Source organism: Mustela putorius, unplaced genomic scaffold, assembly GCF_011764305.1.
Source record: "Mustela putorius furo isolate JIRA1106 unplaced genomic scaffold, ASM1176430v1.1 tig00000174_pilon_pilon_pilon, whole genome shotgun sequence".
Taxonomy (NCBI): domain Eukaryota; kingdom Metazoa; phylum Chordata; class Mammalia; order Carnivora; family Mustelidae; genus Mustela; species Mustela putorius.
The window spans coordinates 23480756-23500680 of NW_025421304.1; positions in this window are offsets into that span (position 1 = coordinate 23480756).

Sequence of the window (19925 nt, forward strand, 5' to 3'; positions counted from 1 at the left end):
TTTCTTGATTGGATATTTGTTCTTTGGGTGTTGAGTTTGCTAAGTTCTTTATAGATTCTGGACACTAGTCCCTTTATCTGATATGTCGTTTGCAAATATCTTCTCCCATTCTGTCAGTTGTCTTTTGATTTTGTTAACTGTTTCCTTTGCTGTGCAAAAGCTTTTGATCTTGATGAAATCCCAGTAGTTCATTTTTTCCCTTGCTTCCCTTGCCTTTTGCGTTGTTCCTAGGAAGATGTTGCTGCGGCAGAGGTCGAAGAGGTTGCTGCCCGTGTTCTCCTCAAGGATTTTGATGGATTCCTTTCGTACATTGAGGTCCTTCATCCATTTTGAGTCTATTTTTTGTGTGTGGTGTAAGGAAATGGTCCAATTTCATTTTTCTGCATGTGGCTGTCCAATTTTCCCAGCACCATTTATTGAAAAGGCTGTTTTTTTCCATTGGACATTCTTTCCTGCTTTGTCGAAGATTAGTTGACCATAGATTTGAGGGTCTATTTCTGGGCTCTCTATTCTGTTCCATTGATCTATGTGTCTGTTTTTGTGCCAGTACCATGCTGTCTTGATGATGACAGCTTTGTAGTAGAGCTTGAAGTCCGGAATTGTGATGCCACCAACGTTGGCTTTCTTTTTCAATATCCCTTTGGCTATTCGAGGTCTTTTCTGGTTCCATATAAATTTTAGAATTATTTGTTCCATTTCTTTGAAAAAGATGGATGGTACTTTGATAGGAATTGCATTAAATGTGTAGATTGCTTTAGGTAGCATAGACATTTTCACAATATTTATTCTTCCAATCCAGGAGCATGGAACATTTTTTCCATTTCTTTTCTTTGTGTCTTCCTCAATTTCTTTCATGAGTACTTTATAGTTTTCTGAGTATAGATTCTGTGTCTCTTTGGTTAGGTTTATTCCTAGGTATCTTATGGTTTTGGATGCAATTGTAAATGGGATTGACTCCTTAATATCTCTTTCTTCTGTCTTGCTGTTGGTGTAGAGAAATGCAACTGATTTCTGTGCATTGATTTTATATCCTGACACTTTACTGAATTCCTGTATAAGTTCCAGCAGTTTTGGAGTGGAGTCTTTTGGGTTTTCCACATATAGTATCATATCATCTGCGAAGAGTGATAATTTGACATCTTCTTTGCCGATTTGGATGCCTTTAATTTCCTTTTGTTGTCTGATTGCTGAGGCTAGGACCTCTAGTACGATGTTGAATAGCAGTGGTGATAATGGACATCCCTGCCGTGTTCCTGACCTTAGTGGAAAAGCTTTCAGTTTTTCTCCATTGAGAATGATATTTGCGGTGGGTTTTTCATAGATGGCTTTGATGATATTCAGGTATGTGCCCTCTATCCCTACACTTTGAAGAGTTTTGATCAGGAAGGGATGTTGTACTTTGTCAAATGCTTTTTCAGCATCTATTGAGAGTATCATATGGTTCTTGTTCTTTCTTTTATTGATGTGTTGTATCACATTGATTGATTTTCGGATGTTGAACCAACCTTGCAGCCCTGGAATAAATCCCACTTGGTCGTGGTGAATAATCTTTTTAATGTACTGTTGAATCCTATTGGCTAGTATTTTGTTGAGTATTTTCGCATCTGTGTTCATCAAGGATATCGGTCTATAGCTCTCTTTTTTGGTGGGATCCTTGTCTGGTTTTGGGATCAAGGTGATGCTGGCCTCATAAAATGAGTTTGGAAGTTTTCCTTCCATTTCTATTTTTTGGAACAGTTTCAGGAGAATAGGAATTAGTTCTTCTTTAAATGTTTGGTAGAATTCCCCCGGGAAGCCGTCTGGCCCTGGGCTTTTGTTTGTTTGGAGATTTTTAATGACTGTTTCAATCTCCTTACTGGTTATGGGTCTGTTCAGGCTTTCTATTTCTTCCTGGTTCAGTTGTGGTAGTTTATATGTTTCTAGGAATGCATCCATTTCTTCCAGATTGTCAAATTTGTTGCCGTAGAGTTGCTCATAGTATGTTCTTATAATAGTTTGTATTTCTTTGGTGTTAGTTGTGATCTCTCCTCTTTCATTCATGATTTTATTTATTTGGGTCCTTTCTCTTTTCTTTTTGATAAGTCGGGCCAGGGGTTTATCAATTTTATTAATTCTTTCAAAGAACCAGCTCCTAGTTTCGTTGGTTTGTTCTATTGTTTTTTTGGTTTCTATTTCATTGATTTCTGCTCTGATCTTTATGATTTCTCTTCTCCTGCTGGGCTTAGGGTTTCTTTCTTGTTCTTTCTCCAGCTCCTTTAGGTGTAGGGTTAGGTTGTGTACCTGAGACCTTTCTTGTTTCTTGAGAAAGGCTTGTACCGCTATATATTTTCCTCTCAGGACTGCCTTTGTTGTGTCCCACAGATTTTGAACCGTTGTATTTTCATTATCATTTGTTTCCATGATTTCTTTCAATTCTTCTTTAATTTCCCGATTGACCCATTCATTCTTTAGAAGGATACTGTTTAGTCTCCATGTATTTGGGTTCGTTCCAAACTTCCTTTTGTGGTTGAGTTCTAGCTTTAGAGCATTGTGGTCTGAAAATATGCAGGGAATGATCCCAATCTTTTGATACCGGTTGAGTCCTGATTTAGGACCGAGGATGTGATCTATTCTGGAGAATGTTCCATGTGCACTAGAGAAGAATGTGTATTCTGTTGCTTTGGGATGAAATATTCTGAATATATCTGTGATGTCCATCTGGTCCAGTGTGTCATTTAAGGCCTTTATTTCCTTGCTGATCTTTTGCTTGGATGACCTGTCCATTTCAGTGAGGGGAGTGTTAAAGTCCCCTACTATCATTGTATTATTGTTGATGTGTTTCTTTGATTTTGTTATTAATTGGTTTATATAGTTGGCTGCTCCCACATTGGGGGCATAGATATTTAAAATTGTTAGATCTTGTTGTTGGACAGACCCTTTGAGTATGATATAGTGTCCTTCCTCATCTCTTATTATAGTCTTTGGCTTAAAATCTAATTGATCTGATATAAGGATTGCCACTCCTGCTTTCTTCTGATGTCCATTAGCATGGTAAATTCTTTTCCACCCCCTCACTTTAAATCTGGAGGTGTCTTCGGGCTTAAAATGTGTTTCTTGGAGGCAACATATAGATGGGTTTTGGTTTTTTATCCATTCTGATACCCTGTGTCTTTTGACAGGGGCATTTAGCCCATTCACATTCAGGGTAACTATTGAGAGATATGAATTTAGTGCCATTGTATTGCCTGTAAGGTGACTGTTACTGTATATGGTCTCTGTTCCTTTCTGATCTACCACTTGTAGGCTCTCTCTTTGCTTAGAGGACCCCTTTCAATATTTCCTGTAGAGCTGGTTTGGTATTTGCAAATTCTTTCAGTTGTTGTTTGTCCTGGAAGCTTTTAATCTCTCCTTCTATTTTCAATGATAGCCTAGCTGGATATAGTATTCTTGGCTGCATGTTTTTCTCGTTTAGTGCTCTGAAAATATCATGCCAGCTCTTTCTGGCCTGCCAGGTCTCTGTGGATAAGTCAGCTGCCAATCTAATATTTTTACCATTGTATGTTACAGACTTCTTTTCCCGGGCTGCTTTCAGGATTTTCTCTTTGTCGTTGAGACTTGTAAATTTTACTATTAGGTGACGGGGGTGTGGGCCTATTCTTATTGATTTTGAGGGGCATTCTCTGAACCTCCTGAATTTTGATGCTCGTTCCCTTTGCCATATTGGGGAAATTCTCCCCAATAATTCTCTCCAGTATACCTTCTGCTCCCCTCTCACTTTCTTCTTCTTCTGGAATCCCAATTATTCTAATGTTGTTTCGTCTTATGGTGTCACTTATCTCTCGAATTCTCCCCTCGTGGTCCAGTAGCTGTTTGTCCCTCTTTTGCTCAGCTTCTTTATTCTCTGTCATTTGGTCTTCTATATCACTAATTCTTTCTTCTGCCTCATTTATCCTAGCAGTTAGAGCCTCCATTTTTGATTGCACCTCATTAATAGCTTTTTTGATTTCACCTTGGTTAGATTTTAGTTCTTTTATTTCTCCAGAAAGGGCTTTTATATCTCTCGAGAGGGTTTCTCTAATATCTTCCATGCCTTTTTCGAGCCCGGCTAGAACCTTGAGAATTGTCATTCTGAACTCTAGATCTGACATATTACCGATGTCTGTATTGATTAGGTCCCTAGCCTTCGGTACTGCCTCTTGTTCTTTTTTTTGTGTTGAATTTTTACGTCTTGTCATTTTGTCCAGATAAGAGTAAATGAAGGGGCAAGTAAAATACTAAAAGGGTGGCAACAACCCCAGGAAAATATGCTTTAACCAAATTAGAAGAGATCCAAAATCGTGAGTGGGGAGAAAGGGGATAAAAAGAGGTTCAAAAAGGAAGAAAAAGGAAGAAAAAAAAAAAAGAAAAAAAAAAAAAAAAAAAAAAAAAAAGAAAAAAAAAGAAAAGAAAGAAAAAAGAATTTTTAAAAAAAGAAAACACCTAAGAAAAATGTAAAAATATATATATATATATATTAGATAAACTAGTAAAAAATCGTTAAAAAAGAAAAAGGTAACAGTTAAAAAAAAAAATTTTACCCGAAGGCGAGAAAAAAAAAAAAAATGAAAAAGAAAAAATTAAATTAACTGCAAGACTAAAAAAAAAAATCACAGGAAAAAAGCCATGAGTTCCGTGCTTGGCTTTCTCCTCCTCTGGAATTCTGCTGCTCTCCTTGGTATTGAAACCGCACTCCTTGGTAGGTGAACTTGGTCTCGGCTGGATTTCTTGTTGATCTTCTGGGGGAGGGGCCTGTTGTAGTGATTCTCAAGTGTCTTTGCCCCAGGCGGAATTACACCGCCCTTACCCGGGGCCGGGGTGAGTAATCCGCTCGGGTTTGCTTTCAGGAGCTTTTGTTCCCTGAGCGCTTTCCGTAGAGTTCCAGAGGACGGGAATACAAATGGCGGCCTCCTGGTCTCCGGCCCGGAGGAGCCGAGAGCCCAGGGCCCCACTCCTCAGTGCGCCCTCAGAGAACAGCGCCCAGTTACTCCCGTCTGCCTGACCTCCGGTCGCGCTCCGAGCTCACCGAGCCTGCGACCGGTTCAAGGTAACACCGAGCTGCGAGCTTACTGTCAGCTCTGTCTCTGTAGCCGGCTTTCCCGTTCCAATACCCGCAAGCTCTGCGACACTCAGACACCCCCGATCCTTCTGTGACCCTGCGGGACGTGAGGCCACGCTGACCCCGCGTGGGCTTCGCCCCGGTTTAGCCTCTGGAGCGATGTCCCTCAGCGGAACAGACTTTTAAAAGTCCTGATTTTGTGCGTGGTTGCTCCGCCGCTTGCCGGGAGCCGGCCCCTCCCCCCGGGGTCTATCTTCCCGTCGCTTTGGATTCACTTCTCTGCCGGTCCTACCTTTCAGAAAGTGGTTGTTTTTCTGTTTCCAGAATTGCTGTTCTTCTTCTCTTCGATCTGCCGATGGATTTTCAGGTGTTTGCAATCTTTAGATAAGCTATCTAGCTGATCTCCGGCTAGCTGAATCAGTCTCAGCTTGCTACTTCTCCGCCATCTTGACTCCTCCCCCCCTTTTTTTTTTTTTTTAAAGATTTTATTTATTTATTTGACAGAGAGAGATCACAGGTAGGTAGAGAGACTGGCAGAGAGAGAGAGAGAGAGAGAGAGAGAGGGAAGCAGGCTCCCTGCCGAGCAGAGAGCCCAATGCGGGACTCGATCCCAGGACCCTGAGATCATGACCTGAGCCAAAGGCAGCGGCTTAACCCACTGAGCCACCCAGGCGCCCCCCCCCGCCCTTTTTTAACTTTTATACCTACTTTTGTCTCATCTTTTTCTTCCATTCTTTTGTTATTTTCTTTTAATATTCCATCTTTTTTGTACATTTGTATATTTTCTACAGTTTCTGTACAGTTTTGTATATTGCTTCAACCATACTCTATAAATCTATTTTAAAAATTGAGAAGAAACCTCAAAAATTACCCTGAATATAAAATGTTTAAGTATTTTCTTTATGTTTAATGGCTTAACCATGACATGTTACCATTATTACTACTATTATTCTGCAATTATTATTTTCTTAATAATCAACTGCAAGTTATTCCAAGTCCTGGGCTGCTGTGGTTCCTTTAGGAAACTTTTTTTCTTTCTTTTTTTAAAGATTTTATTTATTTATTTGACAGACGGAGATCACAAGTAGGCTGAGAGGCAGAAAGAGAGAGACAGAGGAGGAAGCAGGCTCCCCGCTGAGCAGAGAACCCGATGTGGGGCTTGATCCCAGGACCCTAGGATCATGACCTGAGACGAAGGCAGAGGCTTTAACCCACTGAGCCACTCAGGCACCCCCTAGGAAACTTTCTTGATATGGGTTGTAGGAAATGAGGTATGGGTTAACCTGAAGGAGATTTCGATTTAAAAAAATATGTTGAATGCATTGTTTTTCTTCCTGTTACCCCACTCCAACTATGAATTTGGGCATAATTTCATATCTAACCTCATTCTTTGAGGTAGTAATATGGTCCATAGCTCAACTGTCTGAGCAAGAAAGTGTCAATATGGGCTTAAGGATATTTATCTTTTCTGACCTCCTCAGTGAGTACCTTTTCTCTTCACTCTAGCCCAAGTAAAGTAAATATCAAGAGGAAATCTTAGAGCTTTACAATTTTGTGGCAGAAATTTCACAAAGAAGTAAAGTTTCCACCTCACCCCTACTTATAACCTTGAGTAGAAAAAGGCAAAGAACCACAGATATCTCTATGGCCACCATGTAAGTTCTACATCTTGAGATCCTTTGTACCTCTTAAAATCCTTTGGCTTTACATATACTTGGTATAGTGCATATGGTAGTATTGCTTTCAAACAAGTCTTCGTTTTTGTACTTTTAAAATGGTGTATTGTGAAGGAGATATACTGAAGGGGAACTTCTGGTTGTTAAATGAACTGAAATATAGTTGTTATATGAACTAAAATATGGTTAGTGCCATTTATAAGATGGGTGCTTGGTATGTCTTTTGGCTCTTCTGAGAATAGAAAGGCAGCAGATGTTGGCACCAGATAATCTCAGTAGACTATAAACTCCTTAAGATTAGGAATCATCACTGCCCCAAACTCCATCTGACTCCAAACATCTATCAGATTCTTCCCACAACAGTGTATTTGTTAAATAAATGAACAAAGGAATTAACAAACTTAAGTTGGACTAAATTTTAGCTCTGGCATTTACCAGAATCCTACCATTCAGAGTTAAATTTTTTGAACTTTACTTTCTTCATCATTGATAGGAAAACAATACTACTTATTTTCCTGAATTGCTTTCATATTTAAAGGAAACATGTGGTAAGTTTTCAAAAATACAACAGATATAAATAGATGTTTGTGAAATTGATAGATGGGTAGGTGAGTTGATGGGTGAATGAACTGGGACAGCTCAAATATAATGCAGGTGTTGGATGTGTGAAGATACACCCAGCAGGTAATCTTAGCAACACCTCTTTTGAAAGACTAGGAAATCACTGATTTTAACCTCTGGCCTAATCCTAAAGTTACTAATAAGATGTCATATATCCCTTGAACATACAGTTTAAAAGACAGTTTCATTCTACCCACTACTTTTCACTTACTCTGCCAGCTATATACACGTTGACAAAGGAGAAAATTATCAGTGCAAGCATCAAATAATGGTTCCCGCAGGTTCAACTTTGTGTTGAAGAGTCATTCTTTACCTCCTCTTCCATTAAGTACTTAACAGGTTTGTAAATGGGTAGCAAAAAGGTGGCAGCAACTGGATTTGGAATGATGTTCTAGTCTCATAAAATAGACCCTTTTTTCAGAATACTTTTCTCTTATTAGTAGATAAACATAAATATTTACTTGCAGAATGACAAGTAAATCTCACTTTATTTTCAACTGATTTTCATATTTAACATTCACCTTAGATTATGCTAACAATTTGCTCATACCCTCTAACATAGTATTTACTTCTATTTATTTTAAGCATTTATTAATCTTTCCTGTATGTAATTCTAAAATCATTTTTAAATAGGCAGGGTACATTAAAATATGTGCATGTATTTTGTGTATTTGTGTAGGTGTGCATGTGTGTAGATGGAGATGCAACCACAGATGAAAGGAGGTATATCTTTTTAAGAGGGACTAAACATTAGCCATCTTATGTTTCAGACTATATACTGAATTACTTATTGGCTAAGTTCATTAGCATTTCAGTAATGTAACACTTTAATTGTGCTACAAGATTGCTTTAATCTTCCTCTCCTCAGTAATGAGAAATGCCTCACCCTATTGTAAAACTTTTGAAGTATTATGCACAATTCTGGATCTCTGTGACCTATTAAAACAGTATCTCTGGGAGACAAAACTTGCAGAACTCTTAAGCAGAACTCTTAAGAACACTTCCCAATGACTTCATAAACTTGATTTAAGACTACCTTTTCAGGCTGTCTCTCCTCATTTCACCATTTCCAGGATCTAGCTTTCTGGGATGATTCCACAACTATGGGCACCCAGTACCTAAACTTTACATATTTTAATATAAGGAAATGTTAACAAAGAATAGCAAACCTGGGGTCATCACGTTGCCTGACTTCAAGCTTTACTACAAAGCTTGATCAGCGAGACAGCATGGTACTGGAACAAAAACAGATACATAGAACAATGGAACAGAGCAGAGAGTTGAGATATAGACCCTCAACTCTATGGCCAAATAATCTTCAACAAAGCAAGAAAAAAATATACAGTGGAAAAAAGATAGTCTCTTCAATAAATGGTCCTGGGAAAATTGAACAGCTATGTATAGAAGAATGAAACTTGACCATTTTCTCACACCATACACAAAGATAAACTCAAAATGGTTGAAAGACCTCAATGTGAGGCAAGAATCTCTCAAAATCCTAGAGGAAAACATAGGCAATAACATCTTCAACAACGGCCACAACAACTTCTTTCAAGATATGTCTCCAAGGGCAAAGGAAACAAAGGTGAAAATGAACTTTTGGGACTTCATCAAGATCAAAAGCTTCTGCACAGCAAAGGAAACAGTCAACAAAACAAAGACGCAACACACAGAATGGGAGAAGATATTTGCAAATGACACAAAAGTCAAAGGGCTGATATCCAAGATCTATAAAAAAATTCCTCAAACTCAACACCCAAAAAACAGATAATCATGTCAAAAAATGGGCATGGGAGACAATGGGAGACATGAACAGGCACTTCTAAATGAAGACACGCAAATGGCTAACAGACACATGAAAAAATGTTCATGATCATTAGCCATCAGGGAAGCCCAAATCCAAACCACATTGAGAAACCATCTTACACCAGTTAGAATGGCCAAAATTAACAAGATAGGAAGCAACAAGTGTTGGAGAGGAAGTGGAGAAAGGGGAACCCTCTTACACTGCTGGCAGGAATTCAAGTTGGTGCAGCCACTTTGGAAAACAGTGTGGAGATTCCTCAAAAAATTAAAAATAGAGCTACCCTATGACCCTGCAATTTCACCAATGGGTATTTACCTCAAGGATACAGATGTAGTGAACAGAAGGGCCATCTGTACCCCATTGTTCATAGAAGCAATGGCCATAATCACCAAACTGTGGAAAGAGCCAAGATGCCTTTCAACAGACAAATGGATAAAGAAAATATTACAAAGCCATCAGAAACGATAAATACCCAAGTTTTGTATCAACACAGATGGGACTGGAGGAGATTATGCTGAGTGAAATAAGTCAAGAAGAGAAAGTCAATTATCATATGGTTTTACTTGTAGAGCATAAGGAATAACATGGAGGAAATTAGGAGAAGGAAAGGAAAAGTGAATTGGGGTAACTTTGAGGGGGAGATGAAGCATGAGAGACTGTTAACTCTGAGAAACAAACTGAGGGTTTTGGAGGGGAGGGGGATGGGAGGATGGGTGAGCCTGGTGGTGGGTATTAAGGAGGGGATATATTGTATGGAGCACTGGGTATGTTGCATAAACAATGAATCTTGGAACACTGAAAAAAATAAAATTAAGATGTTTAAAAAAAGATAAAAATAAAAAATAAATTTATTATAGATTTTTGTGCTATATATATTCTATATATTGAAGGAGTCAATTGATTAACCAATATCTGTCATACTCAATGAGACTAAAATGTCTGCAAAGCAGAAATCATTTCTGTCTTCCCTAGTTATTATCTGTTCAGTGTCTGAACAGACACTGAACAAATTGAACAAATGAACAAATAAATAGAATAAATAGAATAATTAAATCCAAACTGGTATATAAATAATTAAAAATCCTCAATCAATGAAAAGTAGCTAATTTGACTATCTGAATTTTTAAGACTCCAGCCTATTCTAACAATCTCAGTAACTCCATTACAGTAAGACTACAGGTGAAGAGGAGTAAATATATTAGTTGGTTAAATATATGAGTCAAATTATAGCTATTCAGTTGATGATGACTTATGCTTTCCAATGTATTCCAAGAATTCTCAAGAAACAAGTTGAATTCTCTGGTCTCCTCTGGCTTCTTGATTTTGTAAAGGAAGAGGCCATAGAAATGAAGTTTATACAGAGCAATGAATGAACGCACTGGTTCATCCAAATATTTCTGCTGACTCTCAGGTACTGCTTTTCCTGCCATCCACAATCTTGCCTTTTCTCACCTTCAAGACTATCTCTTTGGCTCAGCTGTCCTTTCTCTCCATGCTCTTTCCATCTGTGTGGCTATTACATTGTGTGTTGGCTGTAATCATTGGCAGAAATTTTTTTTTTCATAGCTCTGTGTCTCTCCTGAAATTTTTATGTTCATCCCAAGTTGTCATGAGCTGTTTCCATGGCAGACATTCCTATATTGGTTTCACAACTTAATATTTATGTAACTTACATGAGTCCCTTAACCTTTTGAGCCTTGGTTTCCTCATCTGAGAGATAGGAATAGTAGATAGGAATAGTGATTCCTAACTAGAGGGATGAGTATAAGGAATGCATTGAGAATGAAATCTAAAATAAAATGTAAGTGAGAAGTGAATTATCTATATTCTATATTTGATAAAGTATCTTACTCTCAACCTGTATTTTTTTTAAAATCTAATATGAGAGAGAAGGGGAGGAAGAGGGAGAGAGAAAGAGAGAGAAGAAAAAGGAAAGAAAAAAAAGAAAATTAAAAAAATATTCTATGTGTATAGAGAACAAGGAACAGCACACAATAGTTAAACTTATAAATAAGTCCAGGAACTTATTTATAAGTTTAACTATTTGTACTTGATGGATAAAAGGACAGGATTTGTCTTCCCTTTTGTTGTTGTTGTAGTAGTAGATTGGAATCAGCAGTTCTTAAAAGAAAAGCTTATCTCTTCATTATGGAAAAACTCCTAAAATACATTATTTGCATATGTATTTAACATAGTTACAAGAAAAAAATGACCGATAAATAATTTACTGAGTGAATTTTATTCATCTTAAGACACTGACCTTTCTCTACAAAGATAACTGGAGTTGTCTCCAGGTAAATGATCACTTGAGGTTTGGTTTTTTGTCCCCCCCACCATTAATGAGAGCAATTTTGGCAACTCTCTTCTTGAAATGAGATGTCAAGCAATGCTCAAGTATTTATGAATTGGCATTGTGTGTCTTTTAAATATTCGGTCTTTCTAGGTGCATGAGTCCTACCCAGTGTACAGCTATTAAGAATCAGTTGTAAGAAAAAAATAGTCATGAAATAAAAAGGAGATTTTACAGCACATGGCTTGAAACCTTAATATGGTTCCTCAGATCAATCAAATCAATGAGCATCAAAGTTCAGTTTCAGCATCAGTGTTTTTATGATAAATTTTCTTCTTCCTTTTTTTTTTTCTCTTTTCTGCTGTGGCTGGGTTATAGAAGGCTGCAGGTAATGTTTGTGTTGTAAAATTGAGGCCAGTAATTTAATCATCCCATAAAACTCACTCACAATTACAATAGCATTGAAATGGCACATAAATGAGTTCTTCATAAAGCAGAAAAGAAAAATGGTACAATAGTTAAGCTTTTTAATGATGGGCACTAAAGCAATGCTGCTGATTAGATTCTTTGCTAATTACCTTCTGTTACTTAGATTGAATGTATTTCAGCAGAATAGAAACATCTATTCATAAATAGTTGTTTTCTTGGAGTAATATGAAAACATTTGATTCTAAAGTTGGAATGCCTGTCCTGGTCATATTACCCAGTCTTTATCTTGTAGAGAAATTTAATCATGCACCACCTGAAACAAAGTTTCAATGGCTTCCATTTAGGTGAAGAATATCTACTTTATACAAAGTGTTGAATAACAGTCATATTTGAGCTGAGACTTGAAACCCAAAAGATCTAGGAAAATAGATTTTTGAGACCTGTGAACAACAAATGCAAAGCACCAAGTCCAGGAATGAGCTACATATATACATAAATAAAGGAGAAATATACAAATATAAATAAAGGAGAAATTACTACAAGGTAGTCCAGAAAGTTCAGCAGAGGTCAGATGACAGGGACATTTCAGATCAGGCCAAAATATTGGAAATTTAGTCTAAGAATTATTGAAAAGCACAGAGGGTTTAATCAGAGGAATGCTATCATGCAAATAAAGTCTTAATAAAATCACCTATCTGCTACGTGGTAAATGGGCTGTAACGGTATAAGAATAGAGGTAGGGAACCTATTTTTATAAGGTTGTTATGGAGTGAATTATATCCTCCCAAATTCATATGTTGAAACCTTAACCCCCAATGAGACTAATTGGGAAACAATGCTTTTAAAGAGGTAATTAAGGTTAAATAAGGTAAAAAAAAAAAAAGTGGGGCTCTATTTAATAGGGCGAAGAAGAGAAATGAGGAACATGTCTGCAAAAAGGCCACATGAGGACACAGTGAGAAGGCAAACCAGGCAGAAAGACCCTATCAGAAACTAATCCTGAGAGCACCATGATCTTGGACTTTCCTGCTCCAGGATTACGAGAAAATTCATTTCTGCTTTTTTAACATCACCAAGTCTGTGGGGTTCTATTATGACAACCTAAGCAAAATAATACAACGATATGCGGTTACCCTGGTAAGTGATGAGGTAGTTAAATTACGTTGATTAAAACAGAAATGAAGAGAAATAGATTTAAGATCTATTTTAAAGGGAGAGTGTTTTTTGTTTGTTTGTTTGTTTTGGGTTTTATTTTTCCTTCAGTGAATCAGGTGTAGTGTTAAGGGAAAAGGTAATGACAATAATAGATCTATAAATACATGGTGGTGCTATCACTTGATTCAGAAACAGATGGAAGAAGAACACATTATGGAGTGAAGGGAAGCGGTTGTTCTTTTACTAGCATGCTAATTTTGAGATCCAAATGGACATACAAAGAAGCTGGATGTATGACCAGTATTTCAGAGAAGATAAATATGTGAAAGTCATTGTCACGTCCTATAAAAATAGTAGTAGGGACCACCTGGCTGGCTCAGTCGGGGAAGCATCTGTCTTTGGCTCAGGTCATGATCCCAGGGGTCCGGGGTTTAAGCCCCACATCAGGCTCGCTGCTGCTTTCCCTCTACACCTCCCCACTGCTCCTGCCCTCTCTGGCTCTCAAATGAATAAATAAAATCTTAGGAAAAAAAACCCAAACAGTAGTCTTGTACTTGGTGATTTCCAGTTACTCAGAAAATAATTACTTTCATGATGGCATAAATACAGGTGAGCACATGCATGTATGTGCATGCACATTTACCCAAGTGCAACCAATATTTATTAAAAAGTCTACTACATACCAGAACTATGTTTTTCCCAGAAACTAACATAATGTGTTAGTTCCTGGAGAAAACAGAGAACTAATATTGACTCTAATAAAAGCTTACAGTCATAAGAGAACAGACAAAAATAGATGTTGTTATAGCTTTACATATGGGTTGGAATGGGATATCATTGTGGGGATAGTACAGTGATGGGCAGAATAAAGATTTTCCAATAATGTCCATATCCTACTCCTCACAATCTGTAAATACATTATACTACATGTCAAAAGGAATGAAGGTTGCACTTGTAATTATGTTTGCTAAGCAGTGGACCTTAAAATGAGAGTATTCTCGATTATTCAGGTGGACCCATTCTAATTGCATGAGTCCTTAAAAGTAGAAGAGGGAGAAGAAAGAGTCAGAGAGATGCAGAATGGAAAGCATTTCTGGTTTTCAAGGTAAAAAAGTAAAGGGTCATGAATAAGTAATGTGGATGGCCTCTTAAAGATGAAAGGACAAGGGAACTGATTTTCCCCTAGAATCAACAGAAAAGAATCATAGGTCTACAGATGTCTAATTTTTTCCAAAGGAGACCTGTGTCAGACTTCTGACCTAGAATACTCTAAGATAGTAAACCTATACTGTTTTAAGCCACTAAGTTTGTGGTAAGTTGTTATAGCAGCAGTAGAAAATTAATACATGCACATAATGCAGACTTTAGGATAAGGAAAAATTCCTTTAAGTTAAGGAATAACACTTGAGTTGAAGGCTGTGACGAAAAGAAGTTATCCTGTGGAAGACCCGAGGTGGAAGAAAGAGAAAGAATAATATTTTATTCAGACAGAAAAGGTAGTAGGTATTCAGACATAGATCCAAGAGAAAGTACATATTTATATAATCATATTTGTACTATTACTTGGCAAATCCTCCAAATAAAAACTCAAATTATATTTACAATATTTTCTAAAGATTTGATTTACTTACTTGACAGAGAGAAAAAAAGAGAGCACACAAGCAAGGAGACAGGGAGAAGCAGGTTCCCCGCTGAGCAGGGAGTCTGATACTGAGCTAGATCCCAGAAACAGAGTTAGGATCACATGGGATCACGACCCAAGCCAAAGGCAGACATTTAACCGACTGAGCCACCAAGACACCCCTTACATTTGCAATATTTTTAGCAATTTCTTCAATACCAGGGATGGTTTTACAAATGTAATGCCATGAGGTCAGCTTAAATAAAGATAGCTCATGATTCCATATGAATTAGTTTCCAGATGAATCCTAGATATTTATATGAACTTATACAAGAGGAATACAAATAAAAAATGTACTTTTCTATGTCAAGAGTGATTGAAATCCTGCCACACCCATCCATGTATTAGAAGCCTTGAAGAAATGTATTATTTGAAGATCAGTACTTACTTGAGGGTATGTGGGATGAAGTGGTATTTTGAGAGGTTTACAAAACTCTAGAGGAGCATGGAAGAGAGTGAATTCATGACCAGAACAATTGAAAAAGTGATCTTGAGGAAACAAGCCCAGTTGATCCTTGAACAACATAGGTTTGAACTGCATGGGTCCTCTTATCCATGGATTTTTTTTTTAAATAAATACTGTAAATTTATTTATTCTTCATTATGATTTTCTTAATAACATTTTATTTTTTCTAGCTTATTTTATTGTAAGAATACAGTATGTAATGCATGTAACATACAAAACATGTGTTAATTAACTGTTTATCTTATTGGCATGCCTTCTGGCCAACAGTAGGCTATTAGTAGTTAAGTTTTTAGGGAGTCAAAAATTATACATGGACTGTGGAGGTCAGGTAGTCAGTGTGCCTAACCCAGTGTGTTGTTCAAGGATCAACTGCAAGCAAAATGTTAATACATGAAACATTGAATAAAAGAAGTAGCGATGAGGGATAGAAAATAATTTATGGTAATATAAACTGAAAACAAATCCTCTAGTGCGACAGAATTTGATTATGACACATTTGTTCATTTTGGAATTTTGAATATATCAAACGTTACATGATGCAATTTGAAACATAATTCTATTTGATGGAAGATAAATTGGCTTAAATGAAGGGTCTCTTTATCTTACACAAGCATTATAAAAATGATTCATTGTTATTACTGTTGTTGATGTATAAATGGGCAAAGCAACTCAGGTTTAGTCCTAACAAAAAATATTTTTATTAGATGGCCAGAAACCTATAGGCATGATAAGCACAGAAAATAAAGTGTGGGGCACCTGGGTGGCCCAGTCGGTTAAGCATCTGCCTTTGGCTCAGGACATGATCCTAGAGGCCTAGGATTGAGTCCTGTGCCAGGCTCCCTACTCAGTAGGCAGGCTGCTTCTCCCTTCTTCTTTCCCTCTGCCTCTCCCCATGCTTATGTTCACTCTCTCTTTCAAATAAATAAATAAAATCCTTTAAAAATATTGAAGTATATGTTAATGATTAGAGTTATAATAGATATCAATTACTGTGTTGCATCTTAATGAGGGTGTCTCAATGACCTATGAGGTTCTCAATGAGGGAGGAGCTTACAGATAAAAGATGATTGCAAAATGCAGTTTCAGACCCCAGAGCCACTGCCTCCCCACTTGTAAATGAAATATGCTCATATCAAAGATTTTCTCAGTAATAAAAGCAATTTAAATTTTGTTTAACATCATGTTCCACAAATATGATAGACCCCGAGTATGAAAGACTTCAGAATATGATAGATTCTGAATATGAGTATAGATATTAGACTATTACTCTTTCAAGACTGAAATTACCTCTGTTTTTTAATAAAACAGCAGAATATAGTAATTATTATTTCTCTCTACACTATGTTATATATTTCTTTATACTGAGAGTATATATGAAAACCTATTTAATAAATGAGGGACAAGGCTTAATCAGAAATGTTCTTCCATCTGTCCTTCCTTCTTTCTGGCCTCCCTTCTTTACTTCTTCCTTTGTGTTTAGGATATATTTCTCAAACAACCACCACATAACATTAGTAAGCTCTGGGAAAAATGTCAGTCTAATAATGGAGGAATCTGGATTTCAAACACTCAGATTTGTGGGAATTTCAATGACCTTCACTATTACATCTTAGAGTCACCCTGAATCCTGCTCATGTTATTTAGAATTTAAGACAGTTTACTATTTCCTGCTTTGTACTTTCCATTACTATCTGAAAATAAATACGAAGTGTGTTGAAAATGAAACTGTGTAGGGCTAAATTAGATGTTTACCTAAAATAGATGTCCATATCCCATTTCCTACTGCGTGCAGTACTATACCAAGTGGATGTAGCCTTTCACGTATTCATGCAGAAAGATGTGTTTAATGATGGTAAGCCAAAATCTATCTAAGGAGATGGCATTTGAAAGGAGAAGTTACAATGAGAAGAAGCAAGATGTGCAGAAGGGCAGTAAAAAGACACTTGAGATAGAGAGAAGACAATACAAACTCTGTGAAGTTCAAAACAGTTTGCATTATTCAAAGAAGAAATTGAAGATAACTGTGGTGGACGAATGGTCCTAGTGATGTTACCCTATGGTACTTATGCCCTTTTGTAAGCCTACCCTCTTGAGTGTAGGTGTGAGCTGTGGTTTGCTTCTAACAAACAGAATACAGACAATGTGAGGGGATGTATTTTCAGTGATTATATTCTTTAAAACAGTGACTTCTGTCTTGCTGGCAAATATTCACTATTAATTCTAAACCTTGCTAACTTTGATGAAACAAAAGATGACATCGGGAGGCTCACATGGCAATAAACTGAGGACCAACAGTTAGACAGGAACTGAGGATGGTCACTAGTCAATAGCCAGCAAGGAAGGAAGCCTTAAGTCCAGCTGACTAAAGGCAATGGATCCTGCCAATAGACATGTAAACGTTAGAAGCTGATTCTTTCTTAACTGAGCTTTCAGAGGAGATCCTAGCTTTGGCCAAAACCTTGATTGCAGGCTCATGGGAAATCCTGAAGTAGAGCACTCAGCTAAGCTCTTCCTCAATTCCGGACCCACAGAAACTTGGAAATAATAAATTACTTTTGGGGCACCTGGGTGGCTCAGACAGTTAAGCAGCCTCTGACTTGATTTTGGCTTAGGTCCTGATCTCAGTATCATGAGCTTGAGCCTCATGTCAGGGCATGGAACCTGCTTAAGATTCTCCCTCTCGGGGCGCCTGGGTGGCTCAGTCGGTTGAGCCGCTGCCTTCGGCTCAGGTCATGATCCCAGTGTCCTGGGATCGAGTCCCACATCGGGCTCTCTGCTCAGCCAGAAGCCTGCTTCTTCCCCCCACCCTCTCTCTCTGCCTTCCTCTCTGCCTGCTTGTAATCTCTGTGTCTGTCAAATAAATAAATAAAATCTTTTAAAAAAAAAAAAAAAAAAGATTCTCCCTCTCCATCTCTCTCTGCACTACCCCTGCCTAAAACAAAACAAACAAACCAAAAAACAAACAAACCAAAACCCCAAAAACATTATCTTAAGCTGCTAATTCTGTAGTAGTACCATGCAGGAAAAATATATTGAAAGCTACAGAGGTAACATAGGGCAAAGCTGGAAACCTCAGCTTGAGCCAGATTTGAGAGGGTATTTTAGGTTATAGTGAGGAGTTTGGGTTTTATTCTCAATGCAGTAGATAGCCTTTGAAAGATACAAATAAGAATGACCACCTGATTTGAATTACATTTTTTAAAGATCACTCTGGTTACTATATAGTAAAAACATTTGTATCTGATTAAAGATCTAAGAAACCATGAAAGTAGTAATTCACAGGAAGGATAAAATCTCAAAGATCAAAATAATTTTGCAAAGGAATAATTTTAAAAACCTCTGAAGACAGTGTAGGTTATGGATGAGTGCAAGAGTCCAAGAAGACTATAATAGAATAGAAAGTTTGAATAGTTATGGATGTGGGAATGAATAAACCTTACACAAAAGGGTGGTCATATCTTGACTGAAGTAAGGAATCGACATCAAGGTGTAAAAATGATCAGGGCACCTGGGTGGCTCCAGAGGGTTAAAGCCTCTGCCTTCGGCTCAGTTCATTAACCCAGGATCCTGGCATTGAGCCCCGCATCTGGCTCTTTGCTCCTTGGGAGCCTGCTTCCTCCTCTTTCTCTGCCTGCCTCTTTGCCTACTTGTGATCTCTGTCAAATAAATAATCTTTTTTTTTTTTTTTAAGTTGTAAACATGATCTAGACTGAGTTTTAACTGACTTAAATAATCTTATCAGAAAAAATAAAAAAGCAAAGACATTGAAATTGGAGAATCTGAGACTCAGGCTAAAACATTCAGAAGTTATTAATAATAATCTTCCTTATGGAAGCTTTTCCAACTGTAACAATGTGATCAAGGTAAATACTTTTATCATTCACATACAGAGAGAAAATACTGAATCTATTAAAGGAATAAATTAGTTGTGAAACAGATTATGTGTATCATATGATGAAATACCCATATGGAGTGAATTACATCAGAACACTGGTAGATCTTTAAACATGTGAACGATGGAAGATAAAAGTATAAAACTCTTCAATTTCCAGTCATTTCAATGTACTGAGGAATCAAACCACAGATATTTTATGGCTAAACTGAGCTCAGAAATAGAAGGATTAAGAAGGCAATAGGAAATTCACAGATGTTGGTAGTTGAGGACCTGTATAAAAGTAATGCTTCATCTTCTTTATGACAACAAAAACAAAATAAAACAAATAAGCAAAAACAAGATGTCTAGCCTGAGATACAATTGTCCCTGTTTGTATCACTGTTTATGGAGGTTGTAAAAAATCTCCCTTGTTTTTACCTTCTGTTTAACAGAAAGTTCAGGGAAAGTCTCCTCTTAAACCTTATCACGAGGTTTCTGAGAAATATGTCTAATATGTCAGCCAGGTGCAACTGGCAACATATCTCATCAGAGCTCAGGTACTTGATGACCTGTTTTCTTGGAAGAACTTAGGCCCACAAAAAGCCTCTGGTTTTGAATACTGAGCATTCAGTCTGCCTGATAATTCTGTGTATTATCTAAACTATAGAGAACACAGGGTATAAACTATTGGTCAACCAGAAGTATATATGTTTTACATTTTGTGCTTTATTGATTATGGATTATAAACCCTAAAAAGAGTTTATTTTGGGGTGGGTTAATGGAAGTTTAATGAAAAAGACTGAAAGTATCAACACTTAACTTGGGGTTGGAAATGCAAGTAGGAAATGTAAC